The 20,491-nt window shown below is 40.9% G+C and overlaps 1 protein-coding gene across 10 annotated transcripts in view; it reads left to right on the top strand.

Annotated features, from left to right (window-relative positions):
- DLG2 (discs large MAGUK scaffold protein 2) overlaps positions 1–20,491 on the top strand; it is a 1,569,268-nt gene that overhangs the window by 1,384,967 nt on the left and 163,810 nt on the right. The window contains exon 1 of one of the 10 annotated variants that reach the window (XM_030558522.1): positions 2,626–2,855. The exons of the other annotated variants lie outside the window; for them this stretch is intronic. The gene's annotated coding sequence lies outside the window, so the exon portion shown is untranslated. Of the gene's footprint in view, positions 1–2,625; positions 2,856–20,491 lie in introns of those variants that run through there. 10 annotated transcript variants of the gene reach the window in all.

Raw genomic sequence — 20,491 nt, 5'->3', positions numbered from 1 at the left:
TGTGGCCTTGAAATGCAGCTACATGGTACACTGAATAGAGGTCTGGTTCATTGTATTAAAATACTATAGCTATTTTGTGATAGTAAGAGCCATATTGGTCAATAACATATTTTAATAGAGAATGTTTGGGTCTTTGGAGTATGGTTGGGTAACTGGGTTCTGTTCTTTCAACCAAACATAACTCCTATAACTTCTATAACTCCAAGCACAGTTACTATAATGGTCTGTATTAGATCAGAATTGGATGGTCAAAACAGGGCACAGAGGCAACACATAAATAAGTTATAGGGGCATACTGATAAATGACGATTGTGTTTGGTGAATTACAAAGCAAGAAACCCACTGGGCTGCTGTACAAAGAACCACCATAATTTGCAAGTTAAATATGTTGATCAGTAGAGTAGAATGTAGCTCCATGAGTCTAAATCCAGTGACACAGATGCCCCAACTGCCTTGTCATAAAGCCAGTGATTGTCATTTGGAATCTTCTTCTGCCCATACTGGAGGATCCACTGTTTAGTACCACTGGGGAATTCAAGTATTGATGTTCAGTTGTCTGTCTACTCCTGGGACAGAAAGAAAAGCTGCTGCACTGCTGAAGTACCCTTCTCCTTCATCTCCCCCATCCAGTGATGCACAGCTTTCTTTGCAGGGAAGTCTTTATTGTAACAGCCAGTACTTTATGGAGAAATATGCCTGTGGCTCTGGCATGGAGTGGATTATCCCTGCCAGACTGAAGAGGCTGAGGAGCAGCAAATGAGGAGAGGGGAATAGGCAGCTGTGGAGGGGAGAGAAGGAATAAATATAGAGGTACTTGCTTTCACTATGCATGAAATGAGATGCCACGTTCCCACTGCATGTCACACATTGGTTGTTACAGATGACGAGAGGAAGAAATGGGTTTCTGGTTCGAGTTGCCACCCACAGAGTGCATTTACATTCCACAGCCCAGTTGTTCATGGAATAACATCCCAATGATGACCAAAACTATCTGATGCATCTTAATTTGTATGGTTAAGTGTTATCACTGTCACTCAACCATACAAACAACTGTGCACTAGCTATTTTGCTTACCTTTGAAACCAGAACCGCTCAGCCTGGTGCCAAATGTTGGAGCAGTTCTACAATATGTGAAGAGTGAAACAATCTGGATCAGATTTCCAATGAGTCACCCGGGTCCCTACATGCCCTGATGGGCATCACCACCTGTGGAAAGCAGAAATAGAAATTCATCCTCGTTAAAATTCGTTGGCACATACTCACCACTCCCATAAATAGCTTTAGCATGAATATGGATATAGAAAGCCAGTGTTTGGTTCAAATGTATAATACATCAAAATAATCTGTAATTCAGCTAAAATGGTGACAATATTGTCAATTTAAAAGTTAAGGCCTCAATCCTGCCTTGGGATCCAATTACACAGACCTCTTGGCCTATATGGACCCTGCTGAAATAAATGGGCTAAAGGTGCAGGGGTCCATGGTGTCAGTTCTCAATGCAAGATCAGGGTCTGTGGTAAATGGTTAATGGTGTTAAACTTTTAAATCTCACTTACACTTTAAAGAAGCACCCAAACAAATGTTAATTGCCCTATGTTTTATAACTGGATTTTGTTTGAATACTAAGATCTAAAGAACCATAAAGATCTCAAAAGTAGATAAAATAGTCCTTTCCCCGTGCACCTCTCTCTAACAAGCAGCTAATCAATTTTTCTCCTCTCCCATCAATAAGGACTTTTCATACCTAAAACTTAAGTGACTAGTTGCTTCCTGGGTATTATCAATATCATAACCCAATTTTCTTGATAACAGTTAACTATAAATGCTAATTTGTACCATATACAATGATTAACAATGTATTCGTTTTTTGCTATACTTAGTCCTGTCTCGTATTGTTCAGGTTAGTTGTTTAATTTATTAGTATTTCTCAAGTTTTGTTTGTCTATTTATTTTTAAAAAATTAATACAAAGACTCTTCAGAACAGAAAACAGTTAAGACAGAATAGCTGAGAACATTGTAAATATTTACTGTCAAAATGTGAAGGCTATTAGTAAAGTTTACTAATATTTTATAAGAACTGTCTGAAATTTACACATAGTACTACCCAATAATTAAGTTATTGTTAATTTTGAGTCTATTTGGGCTGATATTTTGAAGTCTGTTCTCCCCTGAATATCAAGGGAGTCTAGATATGTATTTGTCATTCATGCTAATAGAAGCTATGGATGTTGGGTTTATCAGTCATAGTACAGGAACTGTATCTTTAAGAAAAGAACACAAAGTTTTTAGTTTTTTTTTAAAAAGGAGCTAGAAAAGTATGCCTGTCAATTATTAGAGATACATTTAATATTAAACCGTGCAGATTGTTTTAAGGAATGTTAGGTTAATAATAAAGTATTTGCATAAACTATCAGATTTTCCTCCAAATTTTGAAACCACATGCCCACCCTGAATTGTGGCTGCGGATTCCACCTTAACAAAGTGTGAAGATTGACAGGTGGAGATATTGCATAGAGCTGAGGGAGGGAGTGTATTCTATTGGTTTGTGCTTGTACATCCTGAGCACCAATTACTGTCATTTCTGCCAGCACTGATGTGTTTTTCAGGATGAGTTATAACAATATATGTACACAGGCAGTGTGTGTGCTGGATGACCACCCCCTGTGATGTAAAATATGAGAGTCTGGGAGCTACGGTTTTATAATTCATTCAGCAATTGAATGTTGTTGGTTTGCTTAGTTATAAAGGCAAGTGTGAACTGAACAGCAGACAGGAGAATATTGCATTAAGAATCTTGAGAAGCTGCATTTAGTGCCTGGTCTCTCTGCTTTTGTTCAAGCAAATTCTGTCTTCGGTGAGTGATGTGGCTTCAGCTGAGCTAACCCAGTTATTAGATAAACTCGGTAAAACTGCGTAGTAATTTTAATATGTGTTTTGCTTTCAGATGTAGTCCTATATGGTTTTGAGGTAGGGGTTACAGTAATTTCAATTGTTTAGTCTAGTGGCACAGTCTGAGATGAAAGGAAAAAGGCAACAATGAATTAATATAATGCTGTGAGTAATTGTTCATAGCTAAAGTTTCCTTCGTTCTGTTTTTGTCAGTGTTGTGAGTTCAAAGAGGCTATGAACAACCTTTTATTAGCAGTTAAAAAGAACAAGTGCTGTACCTTTTGTAGCAGGAGGGGAAAAATTTATGCTAAAATGAGAAGCATTTACTAATGCTTTTTCAGAGACTCTAGTACATGTATAATTTCAGATTCAGCCATAAATCTTTTGTATGCAGCAAGGGGCTGCAAATGATTTATACTGTAGAGATAATTAATTGGTAATCAGTGAAATGGTAGCCTCTCTGTTTTGTGATAATATGCTCAGGATCATGTTAAAATGAATGATTCCCCATCTTCCATAACAACAGTGCTGAAATATATCAGAGATGCAAAAGCATACTTTGAAAACAAACTGCTAAAGCATTATATTACAGTAGCCGTACAGGAAAAGCTTAAGGTATATTTCCAGTAAATTATTGATTACCTTGTGAATATTTCACTAGCTTCAAATCCTTTGCTTTAATTATTGCCTTGTTTCATATTGACCCTTATATTTTGTAAAGCCAGATCCTGATATATTTATTCACATCATCCCTCCTATAACCATTAAAGATCAGTAAACCAGGGATGGAAATTTTTGTTTTAATCAGGAAAGAACTGAAAAGCACAGTTTACCAAAAGTTAAGACCTCACATTGCTTTGCTGTATCGATATATCTCTCACCACAACTGCTGGTCATTAATGGCAATTTTACTTTTCCCTGTTCATATAGCAGAATTATTATAGGCAACAGTAGTCTCTCTCTCTTTAGTCTCCGTCTTTCTCTTTCTCTCAGTAGGAGAAACAATCTTGTTTTCTCAAAATATTAAAGGGGCTTGGCAGAACAGCACCTGTTGTCTTATTGCTTTTATCATCGGCAACCTGAGAGACTTGGTCTTTTTGAGAGCTGTCATCTTTTATCTGTTCAAACTGTTTACTGTGTAGAGATTTAAACATGTATTACAATCTCCCACATGGAGAAATTATCTACTCCAACAGTTATATGCTGGTCACCCAGGGTGGGGGAATGATATTGTTTTCTTTGATCAAGTGCCTCGGTTTTAGCACCCTTTTTTGTATGGAAAGAAAGGCGTTATACAAAAAGGCTTTTGTCAGTGATTTGCTGTGTAACAGATGTTTGCAGTTGTTCATTTACAGTACTGGGTATCGTTTAAGTATTGTCAGTAAGATCATTCCTGAGAAGTCTGACAAACTAGAGAACTTTTCAAATTCTGCTATAAATGACTATATTTCTATATAATTCTGTGCCTCTTTTATGAATATTTGGGTCCATTTGAGCATTCTCATTGATTGGCAGGGATTCTTGTGATATCAAAATGCATTTCCTTGAGTTGTAAGTTCTCATACTTCTAGGAGTCTAATATCAGATCCATATGTCTAGATCACTATATTCCAGCCATCACCATAGTATCATCTCAGCAATGAGAACACTAACTATAAAGCTACATGTACTGTAATTTGAGATGCAAAGGTGGGAAGATCAGACAAAACCATACGAGGTGGAAGTAATTATAAGTGGAGCTGAATATTGTGGACACCAAACTCACTATTTGTGAGTATATGGGACATGCTATGGCCTATGGAGATTGGGACATGAATGTAACATAGCTTTCTGAAGTTGTATCCAGATAAGGATGAGGCAATGCTGGTGGGTTAGGAGAAGCAACCAGAGAATATGGTGAAGAAGACTGTACTTTACTGTGGTACCAGTGTTTAGTCAGACAGTGTTGCTGGAGTCTCCAGCGTCTGTTAGAGGTTTAGATAGCAGTGATGACTAGGAAAGCTTTTTTCAATCCTCTGGGGCCAGGGGAGTGCATTTGTTTCATTTGGATAGGGACCTTGCTACCGTAACCCATGCCTTTGTGACTTCAACACTGGGCTACTGGAGGGCTATATCTTAAATCAATCTGGGAACTGAAGCTGTCATAGAAGGCAGAAATCCGTATTTAAGAGGTGTGTATCAGTGGGAGCATGACATCGGCATTACAGGATCTGTGCTGGCTGCCTGTTGGTTTCTGGGTGGAATTTGAAGTCGAGAGTTTGATTTATAAATCCCTAAATGGCCTGGGACCACCAGTCTACACAAGAAGTGTGCATCTTTACCCAGCTGCTGGAGTTGAGATCAACAGAGCCCCCTGAGTTTTTGAGTTATTCTAAGTGTAAAAGAGAGGGGACTGCTGACACAACATTCTTTTTAGGGGCCTTTAACTTTGGGATTTGTTCATCACCCTTTGAAATACCCCAGATCTGTTGACCTTCTGGGCTTGATGCATGACCCATCTGTTTAACCAGACTTTTGGAAGGGCCTGGTAAGAGTTAATCTTAGTTTGGTTATGTTATAAACAGAAAGCTAAGGGTTAATGTTTCTTTTACCTGAAAAAAGTAACCTGAAGCACCTGACCAGAGGACCAATCAGAAAACAGATTTTTTTTTAACTCTGGGTGGAGGGAAGTTTGTGTCCTTTGTTCTTGGGTTTTCTGTCTGCCTGTATGCTCTCTTGGATGAGGAGTGATTTCTATTTCCTGCTTTCTAATCTTCTGTTTCCCAGTTGTAAGTACAAAAAGATCAGATAGAATTTATATATTTTTTTGTATTTACATGTCTATAGTTGCTGGAGTGCTTTAAATTGTATTCTTTTTAAATAAGGCTGTTTATTCAATATTCTTTTAAGCAATTGACCCTGTATTTGTCACCTTAATACAGAGAGACCATTTTTATGTATTTTTCTTTCTTTTTATATAAAGCTTTCTTTTAAAACCTGTTGAAGTTTTTCTTTAGTGGGAAACTTCAGGAAATTAAGTCTGCAGCTCACCAGGGAATTGGTGGAAGGAAGAAGTCAGGGGGGGAAAATCTGTGTGTGTTAAATTTACTAGCCTAACTTTGCATTCCCTCTGGGTAAAGAGGGAAGTGCTTTTTGTTTCCAGGACTAAAATAAAAAAGGGTAAACTCCCTCTGCTTAGATTCACGGAGGTTGCTTCTGTGTATCTCTCCAGGACCACCTGGAGGGGGGAAGGGAAAAAATTTATTTCCCTTTGTTGTAAGACTCAAGGGTTTGGGTCTTGGGGTCCCCAGGGAAGGGTTTCAGGGGGACCAAAGTGCCCCAAAACACTCTAATTTTTTGGGTGGTGGCAGCAGTACCAGGTCCAAGCTGGTAACTAAGCTTGGAGGTTTTCATGCTAACCTCCATATTTTGGATGGTAAGGTCCAAATCTGGAACTAGGTTATTGACATGGTGGCAGAGGTGGGATAGACAGAATCCAGAAGCCAGTAGGAATATTATATTTTTCTTTTCTCTGCTAGGGGCTTTTTAGCAGAGAGGGTGTGGTTTTAAAAGGAACCAGAGAGAATTTTTTTTCTGCTCTCTGGCAGCTGTGGCTTGCATATTAAGCAAGCAACCATTAAGAGACTGTTAAGGGTCTTTTGTCACACAATAGCACTCCCATTAGGAGGCAAATACCAGCACTATATACATGCAAATAAAGTGGTTTTTCTGGTTTACTTTACATTAAAAAAAATTCTGTTTTCTGATTGGTCCTCTGGTCAGGTGCTTCAGGTTACTTTTTTCAGGTGAAAAAGACATTAACCCTTAGCTATCTGTTTATAACAGGTTATTGTTTGGTTTGAGTTGAGGACATCTGGTGAGGTTTTATTTGTGACTGTGCTTTTTTAATGTAGGGCAGAGGTGAGTAGAGCTTGAGACAGGTGTGTGTGTCTGTGTGTATATGTGCATACAAACCCATACATATATTTGTGCATGCGCAAACACACACACACACACACACACACACACACACTCACACACACACACTCTTACTTTAAAATAAATGGTTAGTTGGCTCCATGTGTACCGTTGAGCTGAGTTTCATACTTTAATATGGAATACTTTGCTGCAAAGTATTGAAAAGGGTATATGTCATTCTTGACTTGCATCTTATTGAATGCTCATACTAATAACTAGAAATTGTGTGTTGTGATGGGTTAAGTTTTGCAGCATTATCCAAATTCTTTTTCAGTATTATATATTATGGCATGTATACAACAGAACCATTCAGCCATAATAATCTAAATAAATTTGTTTCCTCCTCAGTGAGTGATATTTCAGGACAAAAATTGGTTATAAATATAGACAAAACATGGTCTCTTTTATTAGGATTGTAAACACCTGGCCTTCTTCCAGGCACCCTCGGTGGCCTTGGGGCAGCCCTGCAAGTGGCCCCTCGTCTCAGTTTTCTTTTTGAGTCTCCAGTAACTTCTTGGAAGCTTATCCTCCGGTCCATCTGTCAAGGCTGAATCCCCACTCTGACACTCCGAGTGGACCGCAAGGATTTTAAAAATTAATACTGGCCACTCCAGGCTTGTATTAAACTCCCAAGGTTACAGCTTTTCTCTGACCTTGGCTTGGTAAATGCTGCCACCACCCAAATGCAAAAAAAACCCCTTTGAACCCGGGAAGGAGCACTTGGGAATTTCTCCCTGTAGGGTACCCTCAAGCCCTTTCACCCCTTGCCCTCCTTTTCCCCCCAGAAAGAGCTGAGAAAGAAAACAAAGGAAATTAGCTGTGGCTACCAGCTAATCAAACAACATGCACAAACCTCTTAGGACACCAAAAATCCAATCCTGTTCTTAAAAAAAGATAAATTTTATTAAAAACAAAAAGAAAGAAAATACATCTGGAACTTAGGCTTTTTGCTAGATCTTAAAAGAAATAATTACAAAAATTAAGCAGCCAAAATATCTTTCTTGGAGGTTCAGCTTAAAGGTTACAAGCAAACAAAAGCATCTGGGGTTAGCACAGAGGAGATCCACAAGCCAAGATAAAGAAAATGAAAGAAATAACCCTAATCACATCTTTTTAGACATTCCCTAATTTTACTTACATATCTGAGGCTCCAGATAAGTAGGGTCGGGGTATGATTTGATAATCTATAATCATATCTGGCTTAAAAGCTGGTTACAGCATTACTGCCCGTGTCTCTGCAGCCCAGAGAACAACAGACAAAGGGAAAGTTTCTTTCCCAATTTTAAAAAGTTCTACGTTCCCATTGGCTCTTTTGGTCGGGTGCCCACATTTTTTTCCTTTACCTGGGGGGCTTTTAAACTCTTTACAGGTAAAGCAAGTAAAGAACAGCTACCAAGAGGGATTTTACCAAGAGGGATTTTACAGCTAACTGGCTGGCTGGGTGTCCGTCAAAGGGAGCTGTCCCCCCCTTTATTTATCACACCATTAACACAGTTTATTCACAAAACGTAGTGTAAAAGTCCCAAAGCATAGTCCCTATCACTCCAGTGCAAGTAATATTCCGATGTCTTCTGCTACATCTGGTCTCTTGATCTCTCCTCCTCTCTGTCTGTCTGCCAGGACAGCGACCTTTCCTTCCGGGGTGCAGCCCTGCTCTTCTCAACAGGAACTCCCGCATCCTCTGTGCTGAGAACATCTTTGCCAGGGGAGCATCCCTCACTCCTCCTATCCCTCTTGCAGTATCTCTCGGTCCACTCTCTGTCCCTGGAGTTGTCAGCAGGCATCTCCCTTTGCTGCTCCTCCTGCCTTCAGCCCTGCAGCCTTGGGTCTGTGGCTTGGGGACTCCAGACCATTAACCCCTCTTGCTGATTTCCTATCTTCAGCCTTCTTCCACGAACCAACTTCTCTCTCTAGCAGCTATCTTCTCCTGTCCTTCTCCTGTCTCGCTCGTGGCGGATCTTTTAGGTCCCCAGCAGACACACCAAACCCGCAAAAAAAAATGTAGAAACTGGGCTTGTTTTTGGCTTAATGGGCTTGTGAGTTGCTTGTTGGCTGGTTTTTGGCTCTTAACTTCTTGTTGGTTTGGCTTGTAGCTTGTTGCTTGCAGGGGCAAGGGGGGGCAAGCAAGGGCAAGGGGCAGGCAGGGGTAAGGGGAGGAGAGAGTCAGGGTGCACAGTCCCAGACTACACAGCTGGGGGATCTAGTTACATAGAGTGTTGGGGTTCTTAGGGATTGGCTTGTTTTGGCCTTGTTTTGAAATGGGATTAGTTTGATTTTTGGCTTATTGTGAAAGTCAGGGTGCTCATTTACTGAGTGAAAGTTGGCAACTGTGGTCCCCAGGTGCTGTCCTGCTCTCTTAATTGGTCCAGCTGGGAGTGCCTGGACTGGAACAGGAATACTGAGCCCAGTTTCATTTAATGAACCAGCTATCCTGTTTCAGGGACCGTAGCCGAAGTAAATTTTTATGCAGTGTGAAGGGGGAAATTTAACAGTCAAAGATTATGATCTGCCAATAAATAAGAAAAACCTTATTAATACAACTGCTGATAGGTCTGAATTTATTTTTAGTACTATTGCATACCTCTTTTGCTGTGTTTTTTCTTGCCACTTGGAAGGAATAGATTTGACAAATAGGACAGGGAGTCAGTAAAATGTTACACTTATAAACATGATATCATCTTCTATATTGGGCTACACATTCTGTTGGGTGCAAAGGCAAAGACCAAAACCTGCCAAGAGAGATGCAGCCTACACAAACACCAAACCAGATTGCAGGTTAGAAGCGCACTGGGAAATTCAGTACTAAATGAAATAACTCTTCAGGGTGTTAAACTTAATCTAGTTATAAGCGTGATTGATTGACTTTGTAATGGTGTATACAGTTTTGGCATCTGGATGATTTACAGTGGTAATAATAATGAATAAATAATAATGAAAATCCTAACTTTCAAGTACTTTTTTTTCTTCCACCACCACCACCCCAAAAAAAATTCATACACAAACCTTGTTGCTGGAAGTGGGTTAAACCCTGATCAAGCAGATATGTCTTAAATGTGGCCTGAGAATGTTTAAAATCAGAAGAGTGCATTCCACAGAGACGGCCCCTCCCATTGGCTCTTGACGCTTCAGTCCCAGAAACCAGCAGGCAGAACAAGCCAGTGGATTGTGGCGTCTGCAGTGAGATACCGGGAAAGAAGTTGGCTGGATTCCACAGTATACCTGAGGCATTGTAGGTAACCAGAAATATGAACTATACCCAGAAGTAGATGGGTAGCAAATTCTGAGCACAGAGTAGTGTCCTGTCTCTCTCAAAATGTAAGTTTCTGCATTTTGCACTAGCTGAAGCCCCTTGTAGAGCACACTGCGGTCATCTGCATTTGAAGTTACAGAGCTGTAGCTCCTTGTCATAACCTAGTCCCAGATTTGGACCTTAGCGTCCAAAATATGGGGGTTAGCATGAAAACCTCCAAGCTTAGTTACCAGCTTGGACCTGTTAAAGCTGCCACCACCCAAAAAATTAGAGTGTTTTGGGGCACTCTGGTCCCCCCAAAAAACCTTCCCTGGGGACCCCAAGACCCAAATTCCTTGAGTCTCACAACAAAGGGGAATAAAACATTTCCCTTCCCTTCTCCCTTCCAGGTATTCCCTCCCTGGGTTCCTGGAGAGATACACAGAAGCAAACTCCGTGAATCTAAACAGAGGGATTCCACCCTCTCTATTTCCAGTCCTGGAAAGCACTTCCCTCTTCACCCAGAGGGTATGCAAAGTCAGGCTAGTAAATCTAACACACAGAGATTTCCCCCTGACTTCTTCCTCCCACCAATTCCCTGGTGAGCACAGACTCAATTCCGTGGAGTTCCCCACTAAAGAAAAACTCCAACAGGTCTTAAAAAGAAAGCTTTATATAAAAAGAAAGAAAAATACATAAAAATGGTCTCTCTGTATTAAGGTGACAAATACAGGGTCAATTGCTTAAAAGAAATATGAATAAACAGCCTTATTCAAAAGAATACAATTTAACACATTCCAGCAACTACATACATGTAAATACAAAAAAAACAAACCTATCTTTGTACTCACAGCTTGGAAACAGAAGATTAGAAAGCAGGAAATAGAAAAATCCTTCCCATAGCCGAGAGGGACAGATTCAAGACAAAGAACAAAGGACTCACACACAAACTTCCCTCCACCCAGATTTGAATAAGTCTTGTTTCCTGATTGGTCCTCTGGTCAGGTGTTTCAGGTTACTTCTTTCCAGGTGAAAGAGACATTAAGCCTTAGCTATCTGTTTATGACAGTCCTACAGCTGGGTCTGCATCAGTAGAGAATGGACACAGCCTCCGCACAAGTTGTACACGAAAAAGAGGATTATGTGCCAATGTGTTTTTTCTTGCCACTTGGAAGGAATAGATTTGACAAGTAGGAAAGGGAGTCAGTAAAATGTTATACTTATAAACATGATATCGTCTTCTATATTGGGCTACACATTCTATTGGGTGCACAACAGAGAATCCAAGACCAGCAGGGGATGATCCAAGAGGACCCCAAAACTCTGAGCCATACTAACAAATATTGGGCCTAGATTGTGACAGTCAGGGTCCAGACATCCCATAGGCAAAACAGGGGATCTGAACCCCAAAGAACAAGCAACTGAATCAACTGATTGTATGCCTCTTGTGACAGGGTCCATGAATTCTGAGGATATGTAAGGGGAGCAGAAAAATATTTGACTTATACATCATCTGAGAGATTAAATATGTCAGGTGTTCAACCTGGACCAGTGAAGAGTTGTGCCACCATCTGCCCTGCAACTCTGGGTGCCTTCAATACTGTGTTGCTATGACTCATAAATCTTACACCAACTGCCTGCATACAAGCTTGTTGGTCACAGCCTGGCTTCCACTGCACAGTTACTTTTTGCTGAGTGACTCCAATACCCTCCCAATCCCAAATTTCCTCAGAACTGTCTGCCTGGTGACAGTCTGCTGGGATTCCAAGCAGTGTGAGTTACTGCGTTACCGTTCAGCCTCAGCAGGAGAGAGTTTTGCTACTGCTAAGCTGACACACCAGCTTGTCTGCGCTGCCAGCAAACTCTTCAGGACCCTGCCAGTCCAGCCCTTGTCTTGCAGGTAACAACAGTGAATCCCAACTCCCGAGTTCCTCAGAGATGTCTCCCTGCAGTGTTCAGCGCTTTCCTGGAACATGCAGAGTGTTGCTCCTTTAAAGGGACAATACGCTGCAACTCATTAATTTAACTGGAGTTTGACCAACACTCTTATTTCAATCAAAGCACTGAATTGGTTTATAGTAAAAGAGGTTTATTTAACATGACTAAAACTTACTTTTAGCGAGTTACAATCTTTGCCTAAGCCAGTTTGCCCCTCTAAACTTAGTTCCCAAAGACTCAACCGCCTTGGTTAAAGGAGCCAACATTCTGTGATTTCAAGAGCTTTGGCCCTTTTAATCCTCCAAGTTATGGATAACTCCAGTGTCTTTTTGTTCCCCCTATATTACCGCAGAGTTAATTGACCGTGTCATGAGGGCAGGAAGGCTTCTTGCTGTCCTTCCCTTCCTGTGGACTTCCCACCTCCCTGCCAATTCATATGTAAATAGGGCTTCCATTGCTTTGATTGTACACTGCTTAATGTATAATTGGACACAAGTGGACAGCTGCCTTCCCTACTGTTTTGGAGAAAGCCTGTTTCTCCCCTTCGTTTGGTCACAGTCTTTAAACCATAATGTCAATTAGTATCCATAATTCCTCATATAGTGTTAATACATACATTTCACAATGATATTAGTCACCAGTGTGTCACCTGCTTTCATAAGAAACATTAATACGGTTCTAGTACCGTGATATTGTATACAATCCATTGATTCAGTTGCTTCTTTTGGGGGGTTTTCCCTGTTGGGTGTCTGAACCCTGATTGTCACATAAACCTCCTGTAGAACTAGGGTTGCCAGGTGTCCGGTTTTCAAACAGAATGCCCAGTCAAAAAAGGACCCTTGTAGCTTCAGTAAGTACTGCTGACCAGGCTGTTAAAAGTCCTGTCAGCGGCACAGTGGGGTTAAGGCAGGCTCTGCGTGGCTCCTGGAAGCAGTGGCATGTCCCCTCTGGCTCTTAGAATAGGGGCAGCCAGGTGCTCTGCGCGCTGCCCCCTCCCCAAGCACCCGCTCTGCAGCTCCTATTGACCAGGAACTGGAGCTAATGAGAGCTGTGGGGGCAGTGCCTGCAGATGGGGCAGCGCACAGAGCTGCTTGGCCATGCCACCACGTAGGAGCTGGAGAGGGGGACATGCTGCTGCTTCCAGGAGCTGCTTGATGTAAGTGTCGCCCAGAGCCTGCATCCCTGACCCCCTCTTGTGCCCCACCCCCCGCTTCAGCCCTGATCCTCCTCCTGCTCTCTGAACCCCTCAATCCCAGCCTTGAGCACTCTCCTGCATCCCAAACCCCTCATCCTGGGCCCCATTCCAGAGCCTGTACTCCCTCTAACCCCTGAGCCAGCCAGGTGAAATGAGTGAGGGTGGGGAGAACGAATGACATAGAGAGGGGATGGAGTGAACTGGGGTGGGGCCTCAGAGAAGGGGTGGGGCAGTGGCAGGGCTTCGGATGAGGGGCGAAGTAGGGCAAGGGTGTTCGGTTTTGTGTGAGTACAAAGTTGGCAACTCTATGTAGAACTTGCACACAAAGCTGCAGAACATAACTCTAGATTAGCAGTTCTCAGCCTTTTCAATACCGCACCATGTTACAAGAGAAAAAGGTTTTGGGGCCTTCCCTCCCATATAGCTATAAAGAAAGGTTGAGAAGATCTGTTTCGAGATGTACCCCTTTCCCTCCTGTCTGGCATCTCACGTTTCTGTAGTGCAAAACACATGCCACATGACTTACCAATATATAACAAGTACTGGTATCTCCCTGCATTTGAATTGGATGTATTCATTGATTCACTGAGAGTGCATTGAGTTCTATCCAAAGAAGATTTTAAGTGATCAGTTGGTGACTTCAGTAGCATATCTGCATCCAGCTCTTATTTTGTATTCCGTGGATAATGTAATGAGATCATCATTGTAACGTGATTATTGCCACCCAGTCCTTCAAAGCTTAAACTGGTTTAATTTAAAGCCCTTCAGGCTTCATCCCCAGACCATTTTTTAAATATGGTTGAAACTGTCCTGTAATTTTAATGAGTCAGGAGTGTAATGTGGGTTGACAACAGTTTTAAAACCCTGAAAGTACATGTTATCTCTGGATCACATTGGACAGTATGTTGAATTCGAAGGAGCCGCATACTGACAGAATAGTGCATGGTGTGTCTCTTCTAATTCATTACGGTACTTCAGATGAAAATGGTTCTTATTTGAAAGATTGTGGTTGGACAACAGAAAAAAGGCAAGCTTGATATACAGTGCCATTTGTGCTAGGGTTTTTAAGAAAGCAATTAATGCACCGAAATCTGAGGTTGAACAAATGCTAATTTAAGAACCTGCTATTATCCCCTTTTTTCTGTCGTGGTAATAACCTTTATAATTATGAAATAATAAGGAACTGATTGAAGTGGGTTTTGTGCAGCTACCTGCCGAAACACTGCCGTGAAAGCATGCATTAGACATGCAGACTGTAATCAGTTGTATTGTGTTTTTTCTTCCATAGTTATTTATTTCTCCATTTTAAGTAAATTGCTGCTCTCAGAAGTGTTTTCACTATGTTCAGTAGTGTATACAAGGAGTATCAAAACTACACAGAGCAATTAGAAATACCGAGATGCAAATCTTTCCAATTAGCATTATCCTGGAGTTCATAACATAACAAAAGATATTATATAACAAAAAAAATCCTTTTTTTCTTCCAATAAATTACATTTGAAACTATTTTAAGAAGATTGATTATTATCAATGTAATCTTGATAATAATCTTGTAATTATTCATTATCATGTAAATATAAATAGTATCGGCTCACAGGATGGGTTGACATTTAACCTCTTGTTTACATTTTATTTTTATTCTGTTTGTGTTTACTTACAATACTTTAAACCTCTACCCATCTACTCATATTGTTCTCATCATCATAGTATCTGAGCACCTCACGAATATTAGTGGATTTATCCTCACAACATCCGAGGGAAGTAAGCAAGTATTCTCCCCATTTTACAGAGGAACTTCAGCACAGAGGGAATAAATTACTTATCCGTGATCACAGGGGCCATCCTTCCTCCCTTATCTCCTCTCTGATCACTGATAAATATTACCAAGAGAAAATAACCTAAGGGGCTTCAGAGTTCCCAGGCTCTTGGAGATCTTCATATGGAAAATGCTACAGAAATGCAAGCTAACATTATTAATAACTTGCACCCATGCAAAATTAGAAGTTGTTGAGTTTGGATTTCAGAGGAAGCCTTTCTTGCCTTCTTTCTTTTTCTTTCGTTTGTAAACTGCAAATAACAAGAGAGTTGACAGATCACATACGGTACCTGAGCAAGTCTGACAACATTGGTCCATATAACACAGGGCAGTGTTTGAGATGAGAAATCCACACATGCAAAACTTGTGTGGTATTAAGAATAAGTACAAATTAGCAATGCATTTTGGCAATTTGAAGAGACGTTACTTAAAAATAAAAGAGAGTGAGCGGATAGAAATTTTTGTATCTAAAGTCCTACTTCGCTATCTTAGATATGTGATTTGTAGATTTTTAAGGCCAGAAGATATCATTATGATTTATTCTGAGTTGAGTCCACCACATGCCTAACTAACTTGTTCCAATAGTTAATTATCTTCACTGTTAAAAATTTGTGTATTTATTTCCAGTCTGAATTTGTCTAGCTTCAGCCTTTGTCTAGTAGATTAAAGAGTCCTCTATCATCAGATTATCTTCTTCCCATGTAGGTACATATAAACTCAGATAAACTCACTTCTTACCCTTCTCTTTGTTAAGCTAAATAGCTTTAGCTTCTTAAGTCTGTCACTATAGTCATTCTTGTAGCTCTCTTTTGAACCCTTTCAACATTTTTTATCAATATGTGCTAGATGCATTTTTGAACTTCACCAATTGTTCAGGAATGCTACAAGGAATATAAATATGTCTCTAGGCCGCTTTGGTTTTAGTTTACTGGAGTCCCTATTCAAGTACTAGCACTACTTAGTGGATGGCAAGTTTTGAGTTACTATGGTCAACTAGTTTGGTGAGATTCTTAAAGAAAAGGTTGACAAGTAACTAGAATATTTTAAGGGCAATCAGTAAATATTGGCTAATGTAAGATTAAATTGACCATGAGTATTCTGCATACAAACACCTAAATTATTTATGTTTTTTCTTTAGTTTTGTACTTCATTTCTTTACATTGATGTCTGAGTGTTTTCAGATTTGTGGCACCATTCTAGTTTTGTTTTTATTTATCATGTTTTGATGCTGGAGAATGAATGGGAGTAATGAAAAAAATGACAGAGTAAATGGGCTGGTGGGGACGGTGGTGGGAAGGGAGGACTGAAGTGGATTGTGCATTCACTTATTTTATTATACATTTCCTAGCGGAAATTATGGTGAACTGAGAGTACAGCTTGTTAGGCAAAGATTAACCTGCCAATCATAAATTATATTCTGGTTTTAGCTCTGCATGAGATGCACAAAGGGAATTTCAAATTAGTTCATACCATTTGTAAACCTTCGTATCTACTGCCTTGGGCCTGGTTGGCATTTGTTTTAAGCAGGAGACAAGAGACGACTGTTATAACAAAGTACTAGAAGGCATGTTAACTAGCTTACACAACAATATCTGACCCCAGATTTCATTATCTGTATTTAAGATAGGGGTTTTTTATATAGTTTTGAAATACACAAGCAAAAATTTCAAGACTGTTATTTATTTTCCCTAAAAATATCTGGCTATCAGACCTTATTAGGTGTGGTTTGCTGGAGCTATCATAAAACTATCATTTTCATTTCAACTCTCTCCCTAATGTGATGTTACTTTATGTACTTCCTAATGTTTTGTGCATATAGACATTATTTTAAAAGTGCAGTGTAAAGGCGGAAAGCATAACGGGCCTTAACTTGCTTCCAAGACAATGAGGGAAACAATATCAGGTCCAGGCCTATCAAACCTTTTTTTATTTCTATTGCTTGATGGCACTTTTAGAACATTAGTAGAAACACCTGTAGAAGAGAGAGGCCAATATAAACATAAAATTAAGCAAAGCAACTTGGATGGAAATAGAGTTACAGGTAGAGCTGATTGGAAAAAGGTCTTTGCTCCCACTAAATGTCTTTAAACTTTGTGGCAAAAACTGGTAATTTTTCAGTTTTCAACGACCGAAAATTGAAAAATTATGACCAAAAAGTTTTGGCCAAAATATTTTAATTTGGGTAATTATTTTGAAATATTTGTATTTGGCCAATTTCATTTCAGTTTTTGGAAAAACGTAAAACATTTTGGAAATTTTGGAAAACTCGGAAAAAACAGATATTTCTGGTGGAAATTTGTTTTTTGATGAAAAGATCATTTTCTCCATATTGAATGAAAATTTTTGACCTGCTGCAGTTAGTTTTGATTTTAATCTACAATTCAAGTGTCCTTTTCCAGCCACTTTTCACAAAATTAAATCCATGGAGGTATAAATATCGGGATTGAAACAGCTATGGCTTAATTCTGTTCTAATTTACAGTTGAAGTCAATGGAGTTACAAAACCAAAGTAAGTGGGATTAGAAACAGCTCTGTAGCACAGATTCAAATTCTGGAAGGATTGACTCAGACCTTCGTATTCCAAGGGAGATACATAGACTGTGATGCACTTTACTGAATGTGAGTCTTTTGAAGAATCTGTAGGTCTTTTAGATGACTCTGTAAAGGCCAAAACTATGTTTTATCTCTATGGACATTAACGGTACATCTACACTACGGGATTATTTCGATTTTACATAAACCAGTTTTGTAAAACAGATTGTATAAAGTCGAGTGCACACGGCCACACTAAGCACATTAATTCGGCAGTGTGCGTCCATGGTCCGAGGCTAGCGTCGATTTCTGGAGCATTGCACTGTGGGTTGCTATTCCATAGCTATCCCATAGTTCCCACAGTCTCCCCTGCCCCTTGGAATTCTGGGTTGAGATCTCAGTGCCTGATGGAGCAAAAATCATTGTCGCGGGTGGTTCTGGGTAAATGTCGTCAGTCATTCCTTCCTCCGGGAAAGCAACGGCAGACAATCATTTCGCGCCCTTTTTCCCTGGATTGCCCTGACAGACGCCATAGCATGGCAACCATGGAGCCTGTTTTGCCTTTTGTCACTGTCACCATATGTGTACTGGATGCCACTGACAGAGGTGATACTGCAGCGCTACACAGCAGCATTCATTTGCCTTTGCATGATAGCAGAGACGGTTATCAGTCGTTCTGTACCGTCTGTTGTGCCATTGTAAATTGGCAATGAGATGATGGTTATCTGTCATTCTGTACCATCTGCTGCTGTCGTGGGTGCCCCGGCTGGCCTTAGCTGAGGTCGGCCGGGGGCGCAAAGACAAAAATGGGAATGACTCCCCGAGTCAATCCCTCCTTTATGGTATCTAAAAATAGAGTCAGTCCTGCCTAGAATATGGGGCAAGTGTACTAGAGAACCAGAGAGCAAAGCTGCTTCCTATCAGATCCCGCAGAAATGATGAGCTGCATGCCATTCATGGGGGGTGCCCCTTCAACAATCCCACCCGTTGCTTCCCTCCTCCCCCAACCTTCCTGGGCTACCGTGGCAATGTCCCCCCCATTTGTGTGATGAAGTAATAAAGAATGCAGGAATAAGAAACACTGACTTGTTAGTGAGATAAAATGAGGGGGAGGCAGCCTCCAGCTGCTATGATAGTCCAGGCAGGACATTAAACGGTGTGGGGGAGAGGAGCCCAGCATCCCACTGCTGTGATAGTCCAGGCAATACAGAATCTTTTCTTTACACATGAAAGGGAGGGGACTGATGGAGCTCAGCCCCCAGTTGCTGTGATGAGGACGGTTACCAGCCGTTCTGTACCATCTACTGGGAATGACCGGGAATCATTCCTATTTTTACCCAGGCACCCCCGGCCGGCCTCACCTGAGGCCAGCCAGGAGCACTCACGGGCCCATGACGAGGACGGCTATCAGCCCTACTGCACTGTACCGTCTGCCAACGGGGAGGGGAGGAGAGAGGATGCTACTGTTTACTGCTGCAGCGCCGTGTCTACCAGCAGCATGCAGTATACATAGGGTGACATATAAAAAAGTTAAGAAACGATTTTTTCCCCTTTTCTATCACGGGGGGCAGGAGTAAATTGACAAGATAGACCCTGAACCACCCCGGACAATGTGTTTGACCCTACAGGCATTGGGAGCTCAGCCAAGAATGCATATGCTTTTCGGAGACTGCGGGGACTGTGGGATAGCTAGAGTCCTGGGTACCCCCTCCCTCCCTCCATGAGCATCCATTTGATTCTTTGGCTTTCCACTATGCATGTCACACAGCACTGTGCTGTGGACTCTGTATCATAGCCTGGAGATTTTTTTCAAATGCTTTGGCATTTCGTCTTCTGTAACAGAGCTCTGATAGAACAGATTTGTCTCCCCATACAGCAGTCAGATCCAGTATCTCCCGTACAGTCCATGCTGGAGCTCTTTTTGGATTTGGGACTGCATCGCCACCTGTGCTGATCAGAGCTCCACACTGGACAAACAGTAAATGAAATTCAAAAGTTCGCGGGGCTTTTCCTGTCTACCTGGCCAGTGCATCCGAGTTCAGATTGCTGTCCAAAGCGGTCACAGTGGAACACTGTGGGATACCGCCCAGAGGCCAATACCGTCGATTTGCGGCCACACTAACCCTAATCCGATATGGTAATACCGATTTTAGCGCTACTCCTCTCAGGGAGGAGTACAGAAACCAATTTAAAGAGCACTTTATATCGATATAAAGGGCCTTGTTGTGTGGACGGGTACAGCCTTAAATCAGTTTAACGCTGCTAAAATCGGTTTAAACACATAGTGTAGACCAGGCCTAAGACTGAGTGGCACTTTGCATAAGAGTAGGTGTTTTCACAGTGTTCTCGGCCACTGTTCTGTGGCTTCCTTTGTACCAGCTATTTGAAAGACTGACACCCTTGCAATCCACAGATGATGTATGTACTGCATTCAGCTTGTGAGGATCCTTTATGGTGAAAGGCAATATAAATAGATCAGCCATTTTTCGGAGACCCTTTCACTAGTTATACTTGGAATTTCTTTTTTTTTTCTTTTCCTTTTCTTTTCTTTTCTTTTTTTTTTTTTTAAGTACGATGCTTAGTATCATGTAAGTTGCCAGGTGCCCTCATTTTCCACTGACAACTGGATACTATTGTGATTGGGCCATAAAATTACCTACTTTTATTGACATTGAGGTATCCCACACCTTGCAGTATCAATCGCCAAATATCTTTGTTGTAGTTTAATTTTCTCTCTGTTTAATACATAATTAGTACAAAAAAGAGAGTCTCGACAAAATGCCAACTGAATTGTACCTGAATTTAATAACAGTGCCGAGTTTAACCATTATATGGCATCTTTCATCACAAAGGATGCCCAAGTGAATTGCCAAAGAACTTTCTAAATGTTGAAATGCAGCCAGTTTACATGGTAGAAGGACAGAAAGTTAACTG

Source organism: Gopherus evgoodei, chromosome 1 (assembly GCF_007399415.2).
Source record: "Gopherus evgoodei ecotype Sinaloan lineage chromosome 1, rGopEvg1_v1.p, whole genome shotgun sequence".
NCBI classification, from domain to species: Eukaryota; Metazoa; Chordata; order Testudines; family Testudinidae; genus Gopherus; species Gopherus evgoodei.
The sequence above is the reverse complement of the archived record's forward strand: the minus strand, read 5'-3'. Positions and strand labels throughout refer to the sequence as shown.